Source organism: Apis mellifera, linkage group LG4 (genome assembly GCF_003254395.2).
Source record: "Apis mellifera strain DH4 linkage group LG4, Amel_HAv3.1, whole genome shotgun sequence".
Classification (NCBI taxonomy): domain Eukaryota; kingdom Metazoa; phylum Arthropoda; class Insecta; order Hymenoptera; family Apidae; genus Apis; species Apis mellifera.
This window is the reverse complement of record NC_037641.1, coordinates 8,953,391-8,967,326: the sequence shown is the minus strand read 5'-3', so window position 1 is coordinate 8,967,326 and position 13,936 is coordinate 8,953,391. Positions and strand designations below refer to the sequence as shown.

Below are 13,936 nucleotides of genomic sequence, written 5' to 3'. Positions count from 1 at the left end.
GGGGGAGTGCAAATATAAGGTAACGATTTTCCGCGACTGTGTTAAATTACTTCCAAGATAACATCGCGTGTTCGAGATTTAAATATCGTAATCGATCGATATTCCTTTCTCACACGATATTACGTTGATATTAAAAAAAAAAAAAGAAGAAGAAGAAGAAGAAGAACTTGTCCTTCATCGTTTGTCAAAGATCAAGTGTTTCCCTTCGCACCAATTTCTCGCGTGTAATTTTAGAAATCGATCGGACCGACAGAAAGGAGGGAAAATAGCTGACAATTCTCTTATAGGCGGGCTTGTGTGTATCTTTTAAAGTGGGGTTTAGATCCGACTGTTCCCATATAACTTATTTTTACCGCGGTGAAAATTCTTCTTCGGAACGATCCGGAGGATGGAAACGAGTTCGTAAACTCGCGATAGGATTCTCCTCTTTCTCGATCTTTCTTCTCGAATCGATGTATATTCGCGTTTATAGACCGATTTATTTTCCCCGTAAATGAAATTTCTTACACACGTATACGAATTTTGTTCGAATTAAGACGAGATCGAAATATGGATATTTCTTCTCTCCGAAACGAATTTCGTAAACTAATTTCGAGGATAAAATATATTTTATCGCTTAAGATATTTTATCCGATTCAAGCGTTGATATATATATTCATGAGTCGAAGTTGCGACACGAATTCGAGTGAAAAAGAAAAAGAAAAAAAAAATTCAACGAAATTTAAAATGTAGTTCGCGTATATATAACCCCAATAACGAAATCATTCTTCGTTTTTTGGCAAAAACTAGTTTGTAGGAGTGCAAACACTTCTGAAAGAAATGATGAATTTTCATGAATATGCATGAAGGTAGTATAATGCGCGGGAAGAAAGTTACGTTTTGAAAGTCGTGCGATATTTGATGTCCTGCAATATGGTGGCAAGGAATTTTGATGAGGAAAAATTATTTTCTTCGAAATTTCCCTTCGGTTGCCCTTTTTCTTTTTTTCTTTTTTTTTTTTTCTTGAATTTTTAGATAATATCATTTCGATTAAACGATTAATTACTTTAACTGGACGCGAAATTAATGCGTCGAATGAAAATATGATAATGAAACGCCGTTAATGGGCGAGCTAAAAATAACAAGGAAAACAAATATTTCATTAAAACCTGTCATTCTCGACGAGATAAATTTATTACGAATTAAGCACGTTGATGCGAAATTCAATTTTGAGAAACGGGAATTTTAACTTGGCTACATCTGTCAGGGATTTAATTACGATTTTTTAACGTTGGAAGGAAGAATTACATCGCGACTCCCGTTAATGATATAGAATTTCATATCATCACGCGACCGTCGAAATTTTTCGTATTATTAATGAAAATTTGATAAATCTTTAAGATATTTCTGACGAGAGAGAAAGAGAGAGAGTTGGAATTAAAGATAACGAAAGGATTTTCCTATAAATGCAACACGATTTTGTTTATTTCATTTCATTTGTCATTTATTTCCATCGTGATATCTCATTTCTTCGTTTTACAGTTTTCTGCACATTGATCGCATCTTTCCTTTTTATTTACTCTCTGAAATTCCAATAGATATTATTCGACCAGCATTCGTGACCTCTCTCTCTCTCTCTCTGTTCACGAGCCATTATTACTCGAAGAAAACGAAAATTGACTTTCATTCGGATCGCTCTCGATAAATATTTCTGCCAAATCAATTTACGAAACATGCGAAATTTAAATTAGAAATTAAAATTTATTTAATTCGAATAATTTAAATATAAATTATATAGAGCATTATATAGAGAATTATAGTATAATTTCATTCGATAAAATTTCATTTTGGAATCTGTAGTTTTCTTTCAAAGAAAAGGGCCAATTTGCAATTTGAATTTCGTATTTCAGACTTATTTGTAGGGATCGAAACGAGAGGAAATGTGGAACAAGAGACAGATTCGCAGAACGTGCGAAGTGGAGAAAATTTGAAAAGTAGTTGGGATGTCAACAGCCCTTTTCACTCGAAATTAAAACTTTGGTTAGTTTTAATTAGCTTAATTCATTCGAATTTCATATCAAGCTGTTTTAATAAAATAAATTAATTCACCTTGTTTAATTGAAATTACAGCCATCCCTTGCGTTTTATTTCCACGATTCTAATTAGTTATGAAGACGTTGTTCTATCGTGTAATTTTCGTTATCGTTATCTCTTGTATTCATAACTTACAATTCTGAATACAAATATAATTTTAAAAAAAACGATTACATGGATATTAAAACGTGGACAAAATTAGAAAAGTTTATTATTTCGTGTTATTCCAAATAACACGAAAAAAAAGGATGCAATTTTAAAAGAAAGAATGTATGAATATGGAAAGACCCGAAAAAAAAGATGCAAAATCAAAGGAAGTTATTATTATTATTTTTCAAAAACACACGAAATTTTCTTTATTTTCTTGAAAAATATTATTTCAAGTAACGATTTTAAATTTAAAAATTAACACCGCAACCATTGATTTTAAATAACGAATCAATCTTAAGAGAAACACTTATGAATATTAAAAACCTAAAAAAAAATGGAAAATCGAAGAGAGAGAAGGAAAATTAAAAGAAATTATTATTACTTTTGCATTCTTGCTTCGTTGTTAAAAATATAAAACTCTCTTTCGAAAAATATTATTTCAAGCAACGTTCAGATTAAAAACTAACATCGACAACAAAAGAACGAATTTGAAAGAACGGAAGGAACAAAAACACGGGATAAAGATTAAAAAAGTTCGCGTAAAAAGATTTTAAAATCCGACGAGAAGAGTTCAAACGCCTATCAGGAGGGGGAGGGGGAGGATACTACTCTCTCGAAAAGTAGGTACGATGGAATCCGTGCACGTTCTCTCTGTAAGTATCGTTCGTGCAAGTTTGTGTGAGAACGAGAACGAGGAGAATTCACGTAAGACGTCTCTCGATCTTAGACAATGATATACCGGCTTCGAGAACCGTTTGCCCGTGCACGAATGTAATCGTGGATCCGAACAACAATCCGCGGATTATGTGTGCCTTCCTCCTACTCGTGGATACACTTAACATGCTTATTCGGAATTACACGGAAATACACAAATAGAGAGAGAAATTCGCCATTTCAATTTTCGATCTTGAACAAGTTTCGATCTTACACAAGAAAGTGTAAACAAAAATTCTTTTGCGCTATGTTGCAATGATTTTTGAATAGATAATTTGATTTGAAAGAAAGTTAATTATTTGGATGGAAACACAAACGAATTTTTTTCCCCTCGATCGAGTAAAAACATTTTTTCCAATGTTTTGAATTATATTACGAGAAGAAAGTTTTTGAAAATTTTGCATAAAAATCACGAGTACTTTCAACGTGACCCAAATCCTATGCGTATAATAATTTTTACGCTTCACTTGTTAAAAAAGTTAATGATATTTTCGCGATAAAGTCTGTTCTAAACTATTGTTATAAATCTTTGTGCCTGGTGAATCCGTGGAAAATCATAAATCGAAAAGATCCGAAACTCGTGAAGGCCAATTAATTGAATGCCTTCATTTTCCTCTGTAACATGTGAAAATGTATAATAAGCACAAATGATAAAGATGTCGGCGAATTAAAAGTTAAATGTTCATTTGGAGGAATTAATAATATCATTATCGGAAAGATAATTCTTCCGTTTTCGATATTACGAATTTTTCTTTGATATAAGAGTGGGGATGCAAAAATATAACGGAAAAGTTAACAACAATTCTGGGATCAAATGCGAAACGAATATGTACAATTAATTAAAACAATTCCAATTATTGAACATGTAGCTTCGAAAAAGAAATCGATCGAAGGGTTTTCGTTTGTATTTTCGAAATAATAATGTTTCGAGTAAATTAAATATTTAACAACGACGTCCATTTGTACGAGAAATCGTACAAAGGCTTTCGAGTACAATAAAATTTGGTAAAAAAAAAAAAAAATACTTTTACATCGACATTTTATTTTTAATTTTGTTTTTGTTTTTTAAACAATTGTACCAATGGAATCAAAGACAAGCGATGCGTGTCGTTTCGAATCACAAATTTCCATTCTTATTTAATAATTTTCGATTTTTGCCATTCCGTAATTAAACGTCTTCTTAGTACATCAAGATATTCATTTCAGTCTTGCAACAGCAGAAGCAGCACCACTTAAGCGCTTTCCTGCGTCTGACATAGACTTGCTTACACATACTCTTCATCCCAGCCCTCCGTCAGTATTGCTTCCACTAATTATCATATTAAAAATTACTCCAAGCAATTTCCACCATGGTCTCGTTCATTCCACGGTTAATCATTCAGCATCCATAAATAAACGTTACTCTTTTAAAAGCTTCTTAGGTTTGTTAACAGACTTGATTCATGTTTAATGGGCAATTTGATCCAACCGTTAAATTTTCCATCTCTGTTTTCAAAGCTGTTTGTCAGTTTCGGATATTCAGCTTCTAATGTTATTCCAATTATTCATACGAACGTAAAATATTATCGATGATGCTCACTGATAATTTTTTTTTAACAAACTTTTTCCCAGAAAATAAAAAAAAAAAAAAAGACGAGATTCAAAGATCTATCTATTTATATAATTTGACATAAACTTCGATATTTCATTATGTTTGAAAAAGATTATTCAAATAGTATAAGCGTTATAATATATCGATAATGCTCATTGATAATGTTTTTTTAACAAACTTTTTCCCAGAAAATAAAAAAAAAAAGACGAGATTCAAAGATCTATTTCTTTATATATAATTTAACATAAACTTCGATATTTCATTATGTTTGGAAAAGATTATTCAAGTAATATAAGCGTTCAAATTTTCAGAAATTTTACATTGTAAAAATTTAGGGTAGCGATACATTCATCGAATGCATTTCGACGATAAGAAGGGAAAAAATTGAGGAATGCTTTCGAGCGTGAAAAGAAATTTTTTTTCACGAATCGAGATGAAAACTAATCTTCATCCTTCTCCTTATTCGGCATCCAATTTAAGAGAATAATGTGCAACGTGCTGATTCAAAGTGCAAGGGACATTAACTCGTGCACACTGGATGGATCACAGATTCATCTATTTTTTTTTCTTTCCTTCCTTTCTTTCTTTCTTTCTTTTTATGATCTCCAGATACGGGAAATGCAGCGCACGTTCCGTATCCGAGATCTGCACATGACAAGCGTTTCAAATATCTGCATATATGCAGATATCGAATGAGCGATCCGCAGAAATAGAGAAAAGAAGGCGTTTGAAAGAGAGAGAGAGAGAGAGAGAGAGAGAGAGACAAACAGAGAAGAAAATTCCGGAAAACAAATTGTCTTTGTCTTTCGATCAGAGATTTTTGCCTCTTTTCAATCTCCACCCATTGGAAACTATTTTTTTGGAAATAGTGATGGAAAAATGTGATTCACCGAATAGATAAATATTTTGAAAATCTTATGTTGTATCTTCGTGAGATTCGAGAGGAGTTGCGTTTTGATCAAAAATTTATAATTTTTCGATCACGCATTTCGTTTGGAAACAAAAGTTTGGAAAATTATTTATATATACATATATATTTAGAAAAAGAAAAAATTAATAATAATTTATTTTTTGAGCAGTAACAAAAATGTTGAAACGAATCCAGGAATTTTTATGGAGACAGAAGAACGATTATTCCTTTCCTTTTTTTTATTTTTTTTAAATTTATCGCTACTTATGAAACTATTTTTCAGAACAAACAAGAAGAAGAAGAAGAAGAAGAAGAAGAAGAAGAAGGAGAAGAAGAAGAAGATCTTATTTGATACGGCTACAGCTTCTTTTTCTAGATACGTAGATCGTGGAAGAAGGAAGAAGGTGGCAAAAGATTTATGAGCAGAGAATGCTCGGTAGAATGGTGAGAGGGAAATTAAAGTAGATATATTGTTCGCGTTTTCTAACCGACAATATCAAGCAGCGAGAATGGATGAAAATTTATTGTAAAAACTACTGTATTATATTCTGTACACAAGGATCCCCGCTTTTGAAGATTAATCACGTTGAAAAATAATAATTAAGCGAATAAGAAAAAAAATTATTATCATTTCTTCTCTTCGATTTGTAAAATAAAATTTGTGATCGATGAAATTCGACAGAATTCGCTTCGGATAAATCCTCGTGTATCGAATCGGATTCGCATCGAAAACACTCGAGATGATCACCATCACGGAGAGGCCTGGTGGTAATAAAAATTTATTGGGTCGTATGATAGTGTACATATCGCTTCTTTCGCGTCGCCATGCAAAGATTGATCCGACAGATAACTTTCGATCGGTCGGAAAATTGATGAGCAGCTCGATTTTTCATCTGGCTCGCGTATTTATATTTGTTTCTCGTTGCGCGTGAGCAAAAAGAAGAGGAGGGGAAAAAAAAAGGAAAAAGGAAAGAGAAAAGAGTATGGATGATCGGGGAATCGGCTCGTGTATGAGAAAAGCTGGACGTGTCGAAAGTTTAGCACCCCCTCGTTGTTCACGTGTATTAGTACCGTTGTCGTCGGCACGCCTGTCACGTTTGTAGGATTTCACTCTTCGACCACGGTGCATCCCCTTTCTGGTCTTTGCATCCGTGTCCTCCGATGAATGCACGAATGAAGATATAAAACGAGCATGATAACGAACAAAGGAGAAAAACGTCCGTCTCCGTCTATTAATATTCGAATTATCGGATGACAATGCAAATATGGATATTGCAAATCTGTGTTCGCGCGGAGACAAATTAATGGCGAATTTATTAGATCGTCGAAAATAAATAATTTTAAAAGTTCGACTCGAAAGGGATTGTACAAAGATTTGTAAAATAAAATTGTTATAATTGTAATTGTTGAAACGATTCCTCGCGAGTAACAATTAATATTATTCAATCTATCGTAGAAAATAAATAATTTTAAAAGTTCGGCTCGAAAGGGATTGTACAAAGATTTGTAAAATAAAATTGTTATAATTGTAATTGTTGAAACAATTCCTCGCGAGTAATAATTAATATTACGAAAATTATTCAATCTATCGATCTATCGTAGAAAATAAATAATTTTAAAAGTTCGACTCGAAAGGGATGGTACAAAGATTTGTAAAATAAAATTGTTATAATTGTAATTGTTGAAACGATTCCTCGCGAGTAACAATTAATATTACGAAAATTATTCGATCTATCGATCTATCGTAGAAAATAAATAATTTTAAAAGTTCGACTCGAAAGGGATTGTACAAAGATTTGAAAAATAAAATTGTTATAATTGTAATTGTTGAAACGATTCCTCGCGAGTAACAATTAATATTACGAAAATTATTCGATCTATCGATCTATCGTAGATTGATCAAAAGTTAATTGTGACTCGAATAGATTGCTAACATTAAATATATCTATTATAAAAATTTAATTAAATTTAATGGAATATTCAGTGGAAAGAGAGTGAGCTTGTTTCTTGGATTATTATGTTTAAATAGAAGTTAAATAATGAATATTAAACCGGATTTATATATGGAATATTTATATATGAGAGAAATTCGAAAATGTATTAAGATGAGTAATTAAGAGAAATGATCAATTATATTTTAGCTATTTGAGACAAAATCGGATATTTAATTTTGTTTTCGACAACAAGTTAATAAATTTTTCTTATTTAGAATTTAAATTTGAGTTTGAAGTTCTTCCAGAATGAATATTGATCGTTGCTATGAAAATTTCGAGAACTATTCAGTTTGAAAACCAAACTAGCACTTCCACCAACTAATTTAAGTATAAACGATTTTCTTATCGTTTCAACTTTCTCGAGACTTCGAAGTTCAGAGGTTGAAGAAATGGCGGAGGTAAAAAAAAAACGAATAGGTTTTATAGGAACGGTATCTACGATAATTTCGAAAAAAGAAAGATTTAAAATTTTCACGTAAGAATATTTTTAGAGTTAAACTGCGAGTATTAAAGATTTTTGCCGCGCGAAAACTTTTGTGCAAATACTTGCTTTTGTTCGAAGCCAACATGAAAATAATTCTTCGTTTGCATACGGGGTAAAATTTCAGCAAATTTAACGTTATTTAACAAATTTAGTTTTCGTTAAAATTCTTTCTCTTTTTTTCTTTGTATTGAAATTTCGGTCATTCAATAAATCTTACATTGTTTCTTTGCAAACTGAAATCTATGCAAATATAACATGATATGTGAAAGTTTGATCAAAATTCTTTTTAAATGAAATTATTAAAAAAATAAAATTTTGTTTTAACAGATATTAAATATTTAAAAACTGTTATACATGTCTAAAGAGAATTTTGAGAGAAAATTATTTTACAAAAATAATGTCTATTATTTTCTACGTATTTATGTAAATATAAATTGCAAAAGGAACTTGTACTCAAAATTCAAATACCAAAAGTTTGATGTATATCGTTTTCTACAGCAAAATCAATTCAAAACTTTTGTCTGCATAATCTATATTTTATCAATGAAACGTGCATACAAACAGTCGTATTATACAATTATTCGTAAAGAGGTCTCGTTTATATCGAGTTCATCGTTTTTTTAATTTTTCAAAATAGCCAAGAACTTCACGAGTTCAATTCGAGTTGAATAAAATAATCATAGTAGAAGGAAGAAAACGAGGAAACAAAAGTTGTTCAATGTTTCAAACAAATAAAATGAATCGTTAGTGTAGCTAATAAAAAATATTTTAATTGTTCAATTTAAAATGATCCAATGAAATTCAAGTGTTTTTGTTCAATTTGATTAGAAAAATTATCCTCCTTTCTTTTCTGCTCTTTCGTATTTATATCATTTTTAAAAAAAAAAAAACTTACATACTAAATTTACATTTCATTCTCTTAATATGTATATATAAAAATATTAACATACATATTTACATACCTTTGGTTTCCCTCTCACGAAAATATCATGCTATCTGTAACAGAAATAAAAAAAAAGATATGAGATAAATATACAACTAATAAATAAAAACATAAAAAAGTATAATATACGTAAGTGCATAAATATTATATTATTTACATTCTTTAAATCAGTATCCTGTTATTAGATAATAATCAGTATTAAATTAATCTTGTTATTCATATTTGAATAAATTATGTATACATTTTATATTTAATTGTATAATATAATTATTTATTTATATATAATTTAATAATAATAAATAATAAAATTTCAAAATAAAATTGTAAAAAATTTTAGAACAAAAACACATGTATGTAAAAAATATATTTTTTTATATTATGGAAATAATTGTTCTGTTCTGTTGTAATCGTTCAACTAAATATTTATTAGTTTTATTTTTTTAAACAATAATAATAAGGAAAACTTGAATTGATAAAACTATTTGATAAAAGTATTTATACAAAAATCTTGAATCTTAAGTTTTAAAAGATTACGAGTCTTTAAAGTTTTGATAAATCTTGACAATCTTGATAGATCCCTAAGGTCTTACAGATTTGGAAAGTCTTGGAAGTTTTAAAAATATTGATAGGTTTTAAAAGTTCTATGGCTACTCAATATCTTATGTACTATAATATATATGTATAGCATACATCATAGGATAGTGAATATCTATCAAGTTTCCAAGACTTTAAAATCTTTGTATTAATATATCCAAAACTTGAAAACCTTTCAAAATTTTTTTCACAATTTATCAAGGTTTAATAAGACTTATCTGAATTTCAAGATGCAAAATATAAAATTTTTGAAAAAATTTTAAATTGTTTCAAAATTGAAATTCATTATTATCAATTTTCAAATATAAATTTAACAAAATAATATTTTATATCAAAATATCACACCAGACAAATTCAATATAATTGGAAACAGGATGATCTCTATAATAAACAATAAGGAAAATCCAATAGTCGAGATTATTGTTTTATTTGATGAAAAGTTTATCTGTAACCGACCATTCCAAAATATTAGCATAACTCTTCAGTTAATATTCTGCATACTGAGAATCGCGATTATCTTAAAGTGATTACCCTAAAAGAGCCATAGAAACGTCAAGCAATCCATTTCAACGTTCCTTTTCGAGTACTTTTCGTTCCTTCATTCGTTTAAAATTTTAAACAAATTAAATCGTAGGATAAAGTGACGTGTTTGTTTTGAAAGGATCACGACTTATTCACTATCGCTTTAATTTCTCGATATATAAATTTTAATGTTTTAAATACTATCAATAATATAATTTCTGGTCTCTAAAAATATTTTAATTAAAAAGATAAACTCAACAAAAATTCTTTAAATTACGTAGAAGAAACTCGAAAAACCGAAACCTTGTAACATTGAAATTCACAAAATGAAAAATAAATCGAAAATTGAAATTTTGATTTAGAAAAATTTCTAGATATCGAATACGATATACGATGTGCAATCCAATTTAAGTGAAGTCACTGCAAATTTGTTTTATTCTAAGGTAATTAAACAAGGAAAGGTAATAAAATAAAAACAATACTCGTTGAACAGTATCCAAAGTTAAATAAAGTATAAGAATTAATATTTTATCGACTTATTTCAGGCATTCATTCCTTTCAAGCTGTTTGTCGTGTCAACAACTCATGTATAATTTATGTCTTCTTATGCATAAAGTGGTAGAGTATTGAGTGCAAGCGATATGGATTCGGGCCTATTACTCTGTGGAAAGAAATGTGTTGAATATAATCGAATGAAAATTTCAATTGATGTTTTAAGAGCTTATTTCGTATTCAAAATTATTTCGAGAAGACCAATATTTTTCTCTCTACGTTTTCAAGAAACGTTATTTTAAAAGCTTGCAAACTCGAGATTGCAATTGATCCGATGAACGGAATGAAGTAATGGTTACCTAATTCTTCCCATTTATTACAAGTAATGATATATTTAACAATCCTTATTTTATAGAATATTATATATTGTTGTATCGATACAGTCTTAAAAAGATGAATCAACGATGACGTTATTAATCAATGTTATCATTAACTTCGATGGAAAGGTATACATTTTAATAAGAGAGATAATTTTATAAGCAAAAGTTCAATAAGTAGCGGTCGAGATTTGAAGATTAACGATGAACTGGTCTATGCTATGCACTCAACTTTTGCAATGTAATTGAAACTCTGCTCGAAACTGTAACGAGTAATTTGTCAGCCAAGTACGTGAACTGTATGCGTGCAGAATAGCTTACACGACATAGGTTCGTAATGATTGAAATTTACGTATTAGAACGTGAACTGCATTATTCACGACAGATAGAACAATTCTGTATTATACTAGTAATAGAAATTCTATCATTTCGATTCTTTAATATTGAAATTTTTTTTGGAATAAATTCATTCTAATTACATTTAATCTTAATCATTGTTTCATCGAGCGATTAATTAAATATATACACGCAGCTTATCATGGATTAATCTGGAATTTCTCTTAATCTCAGAAAGATCGATAATTGCATCATTCCACGTGTCGAAATATCAATTTCATTCGTTAAAAACAATGAACTTTAAATTAGAAAATCTATCGTTCAACGAAACAGTATTAAATCGACGAAATGTTTCGATTGTCCACGTATGTATTTGTCGCGCACATAACGTTATCGACACCGATATATCAAACAATGTACCGAGAGCAGTGATATTACTATCAATGACATTATCGATCAATATTATACTATCAAGATGTTATCGATAATTCGATTTACTGATAGTATCAACGTAAAATAAATTTAAGTACGAAATATACGTTACAGCTATATTAACTTGGAACGTAATGTTGTGGATTCTTGTATCTGATTGAAGATGAAGATATTAAGAAATATATAAATCCGATATATATTTTTTATTTTTGAGAAAAGATCTATCTAAATAATCTAATACGCAAATTGAACGTTTTACGATAGATATTACATACGTTAAAGGAATCAAAGAAATCCTGTGAAGTAATTTTAACTTGAATTTTTAAAATTAAAATTCAAACATTTTTTAAATTATTCTTTCCAACTTTTCAAATATATATTGTCAATAACTTTGAAACTTTGACTTATTATCTTAATTACATAATTTTCTGCGTTTATTATTCAAAAGCAATAACTACGGGAAACTTAAACAGTTAGGAACATCAAGGACAAGTTGGTGGTTGGTCCAGCTTTTCGCAACATGGTCTCCTGGAACCACGTTAGCCCATCAAGTAGTTACTTGTCAGCTTTGCTTTGGTTGCAAACTTTGTCCACATAAGTACACGAGCAGCGAAAATTCGATTGAACTAAGTATTGGTAACTAGTAATAGAATTGTGAAAAAGAAATACCATGCAATTTTTCCTTTTCCAGACTATCGTCGACGTGTTTTCATGCACAGATAACTTCTACAACAGATATATATATATTATATTCAAAATTTGATATATATTCATAAACTTCATACTTTACTTGCAGATGATATATTTCTATTTTTATACCACGTGTCTTCTTCTTATTCTAATTTATTGAAACTATTGAAAAATAGTTTAGACTAATTTTCTTCTATCCAACATTTGGTTAATATTGAAAATCGTTCATGATTGATTCATAAGAAATGTACATTCGACAATGATTTTCGAATCTTCAGATTAAATTATATTCCAATCAATTGCCATGAAATTGATAATTTTGCGCATCAGCTGTCCTGATTGCATTTTCCTGTTCATCGATGACTGATATCGACATAGTTTACATATCACCTAATAGTACGCAGATATAGTAGTTAATGAGATAATCGATGCTGACATACTCTGAATTGAATTTTGCAGAAGGCGTGTCGTACATCGCGAAAATCCTTTGAATACCTTATTCTTTGAATTATTTATCAAATTTCATTATTTATATATATAATTATTTTTAACTTTTAACTCTATTATAATTAATTTTAACTCTTTTAAAATTATATTATAAAATTTCCTTTCAAATATATCATTGTTATAAGATTATGAAATATTATCGATTATACGATATTTGTTTTTAAATAGAATTTAGAATTTTAGAATTTTGAAAAAAATTCTCAAAAAAGAAAAAAAGAAAAATTCTCTGCTGAAATATTTCAAATTATCATATATTTGATTACACACACGATTACATCTATAATTAAAAACTGTTTCTATCTTTTTAATAATTAATTTCGTTTGTTTGATAATATTTGCGTGCCGCGACATGGATTTTATTTCACAATTAAAAAAAAAGGGGGGGAAAAAAAAGCAACAGACACGCAACATGTGAATCCACCGATGCTCATAGATCTTTCTGACGTTTACGTGTTTCTTCCTAAAAGGATTGTACGCGATACATGATCTCCGGTTTTTTTCGTCTCGATAGTGAACTCGATATTTGTCGTGTAACAGTATTATTTAAACGTTCACGGCATAGACATATCAGGTGAACGAGAATTGGCTGTCAGCCAATTCTGAAAGCCAGTCTTTCGGTACCCTTTCGATGGACGTTCGGCAGATCTCTTGGACATGTGCCATTTCATTATTTTCGCAATACCTTCGTCGATATTCCGGCACCCGAAACATTTTAGGCTTTTTTAGCGTTTCGAATGTAGGTAGGTGTACCGTGCATTATCGATTTTCTATAGCTCTAAGCCGATTTTTCCCTTTCTTTCTCTTTCTCTTTCTCTTTTTTTTTTTTTTGTGAAACATAATTTATGAGATCAGGGTAGAAAATTTATTTATGCTTCTGCATTTGCAATTCGAAAAACGTTATATTATATAAATGTTATATAAAAGTGTTAAAATATTTTACTGGAATATATATCACGTAAAAGTAATGTCAAATTTAATAATAAAATATTATATAATATTATGATGTATATATATATATATATATATATATATATATATTGTAAGATATATTTGAACTTGTGATGACTTATGAAACTCTATACGCAATATCCGTAAAGATCAAAGAGACTACTTTGTCATCGTTTGGA

The 13,936-nt window shown here is 29.5% G+C and overlaps 1 protein-coding gene across 5 annotated transcripts in view; it reads right to left on the bottom strand.

Moving 5' to 3' along the window:
• Positions 1-13,936, bottom strand: part of LOC408804 (1-phosphatidylinositol 4,5-bisphosphate phosphodiesterase epsilon-1) — a 107,972-nt gene that overhangs the window by 81,185 nt on the left and 12,851 nt on the right. For all 5 annotated transcript variants that reach the window (XM_016911809.2, XM_016911810.2, XM_016911813.2 and 2 more), the window contains one exon: positions 8,879-8,912. The gene's annotated coding sequence lies outside the window, so the exon portion shown is untranslated. The remainder of the gene's footprint in view (positions 1-8,878; positions 8,913-13,936) is intronic.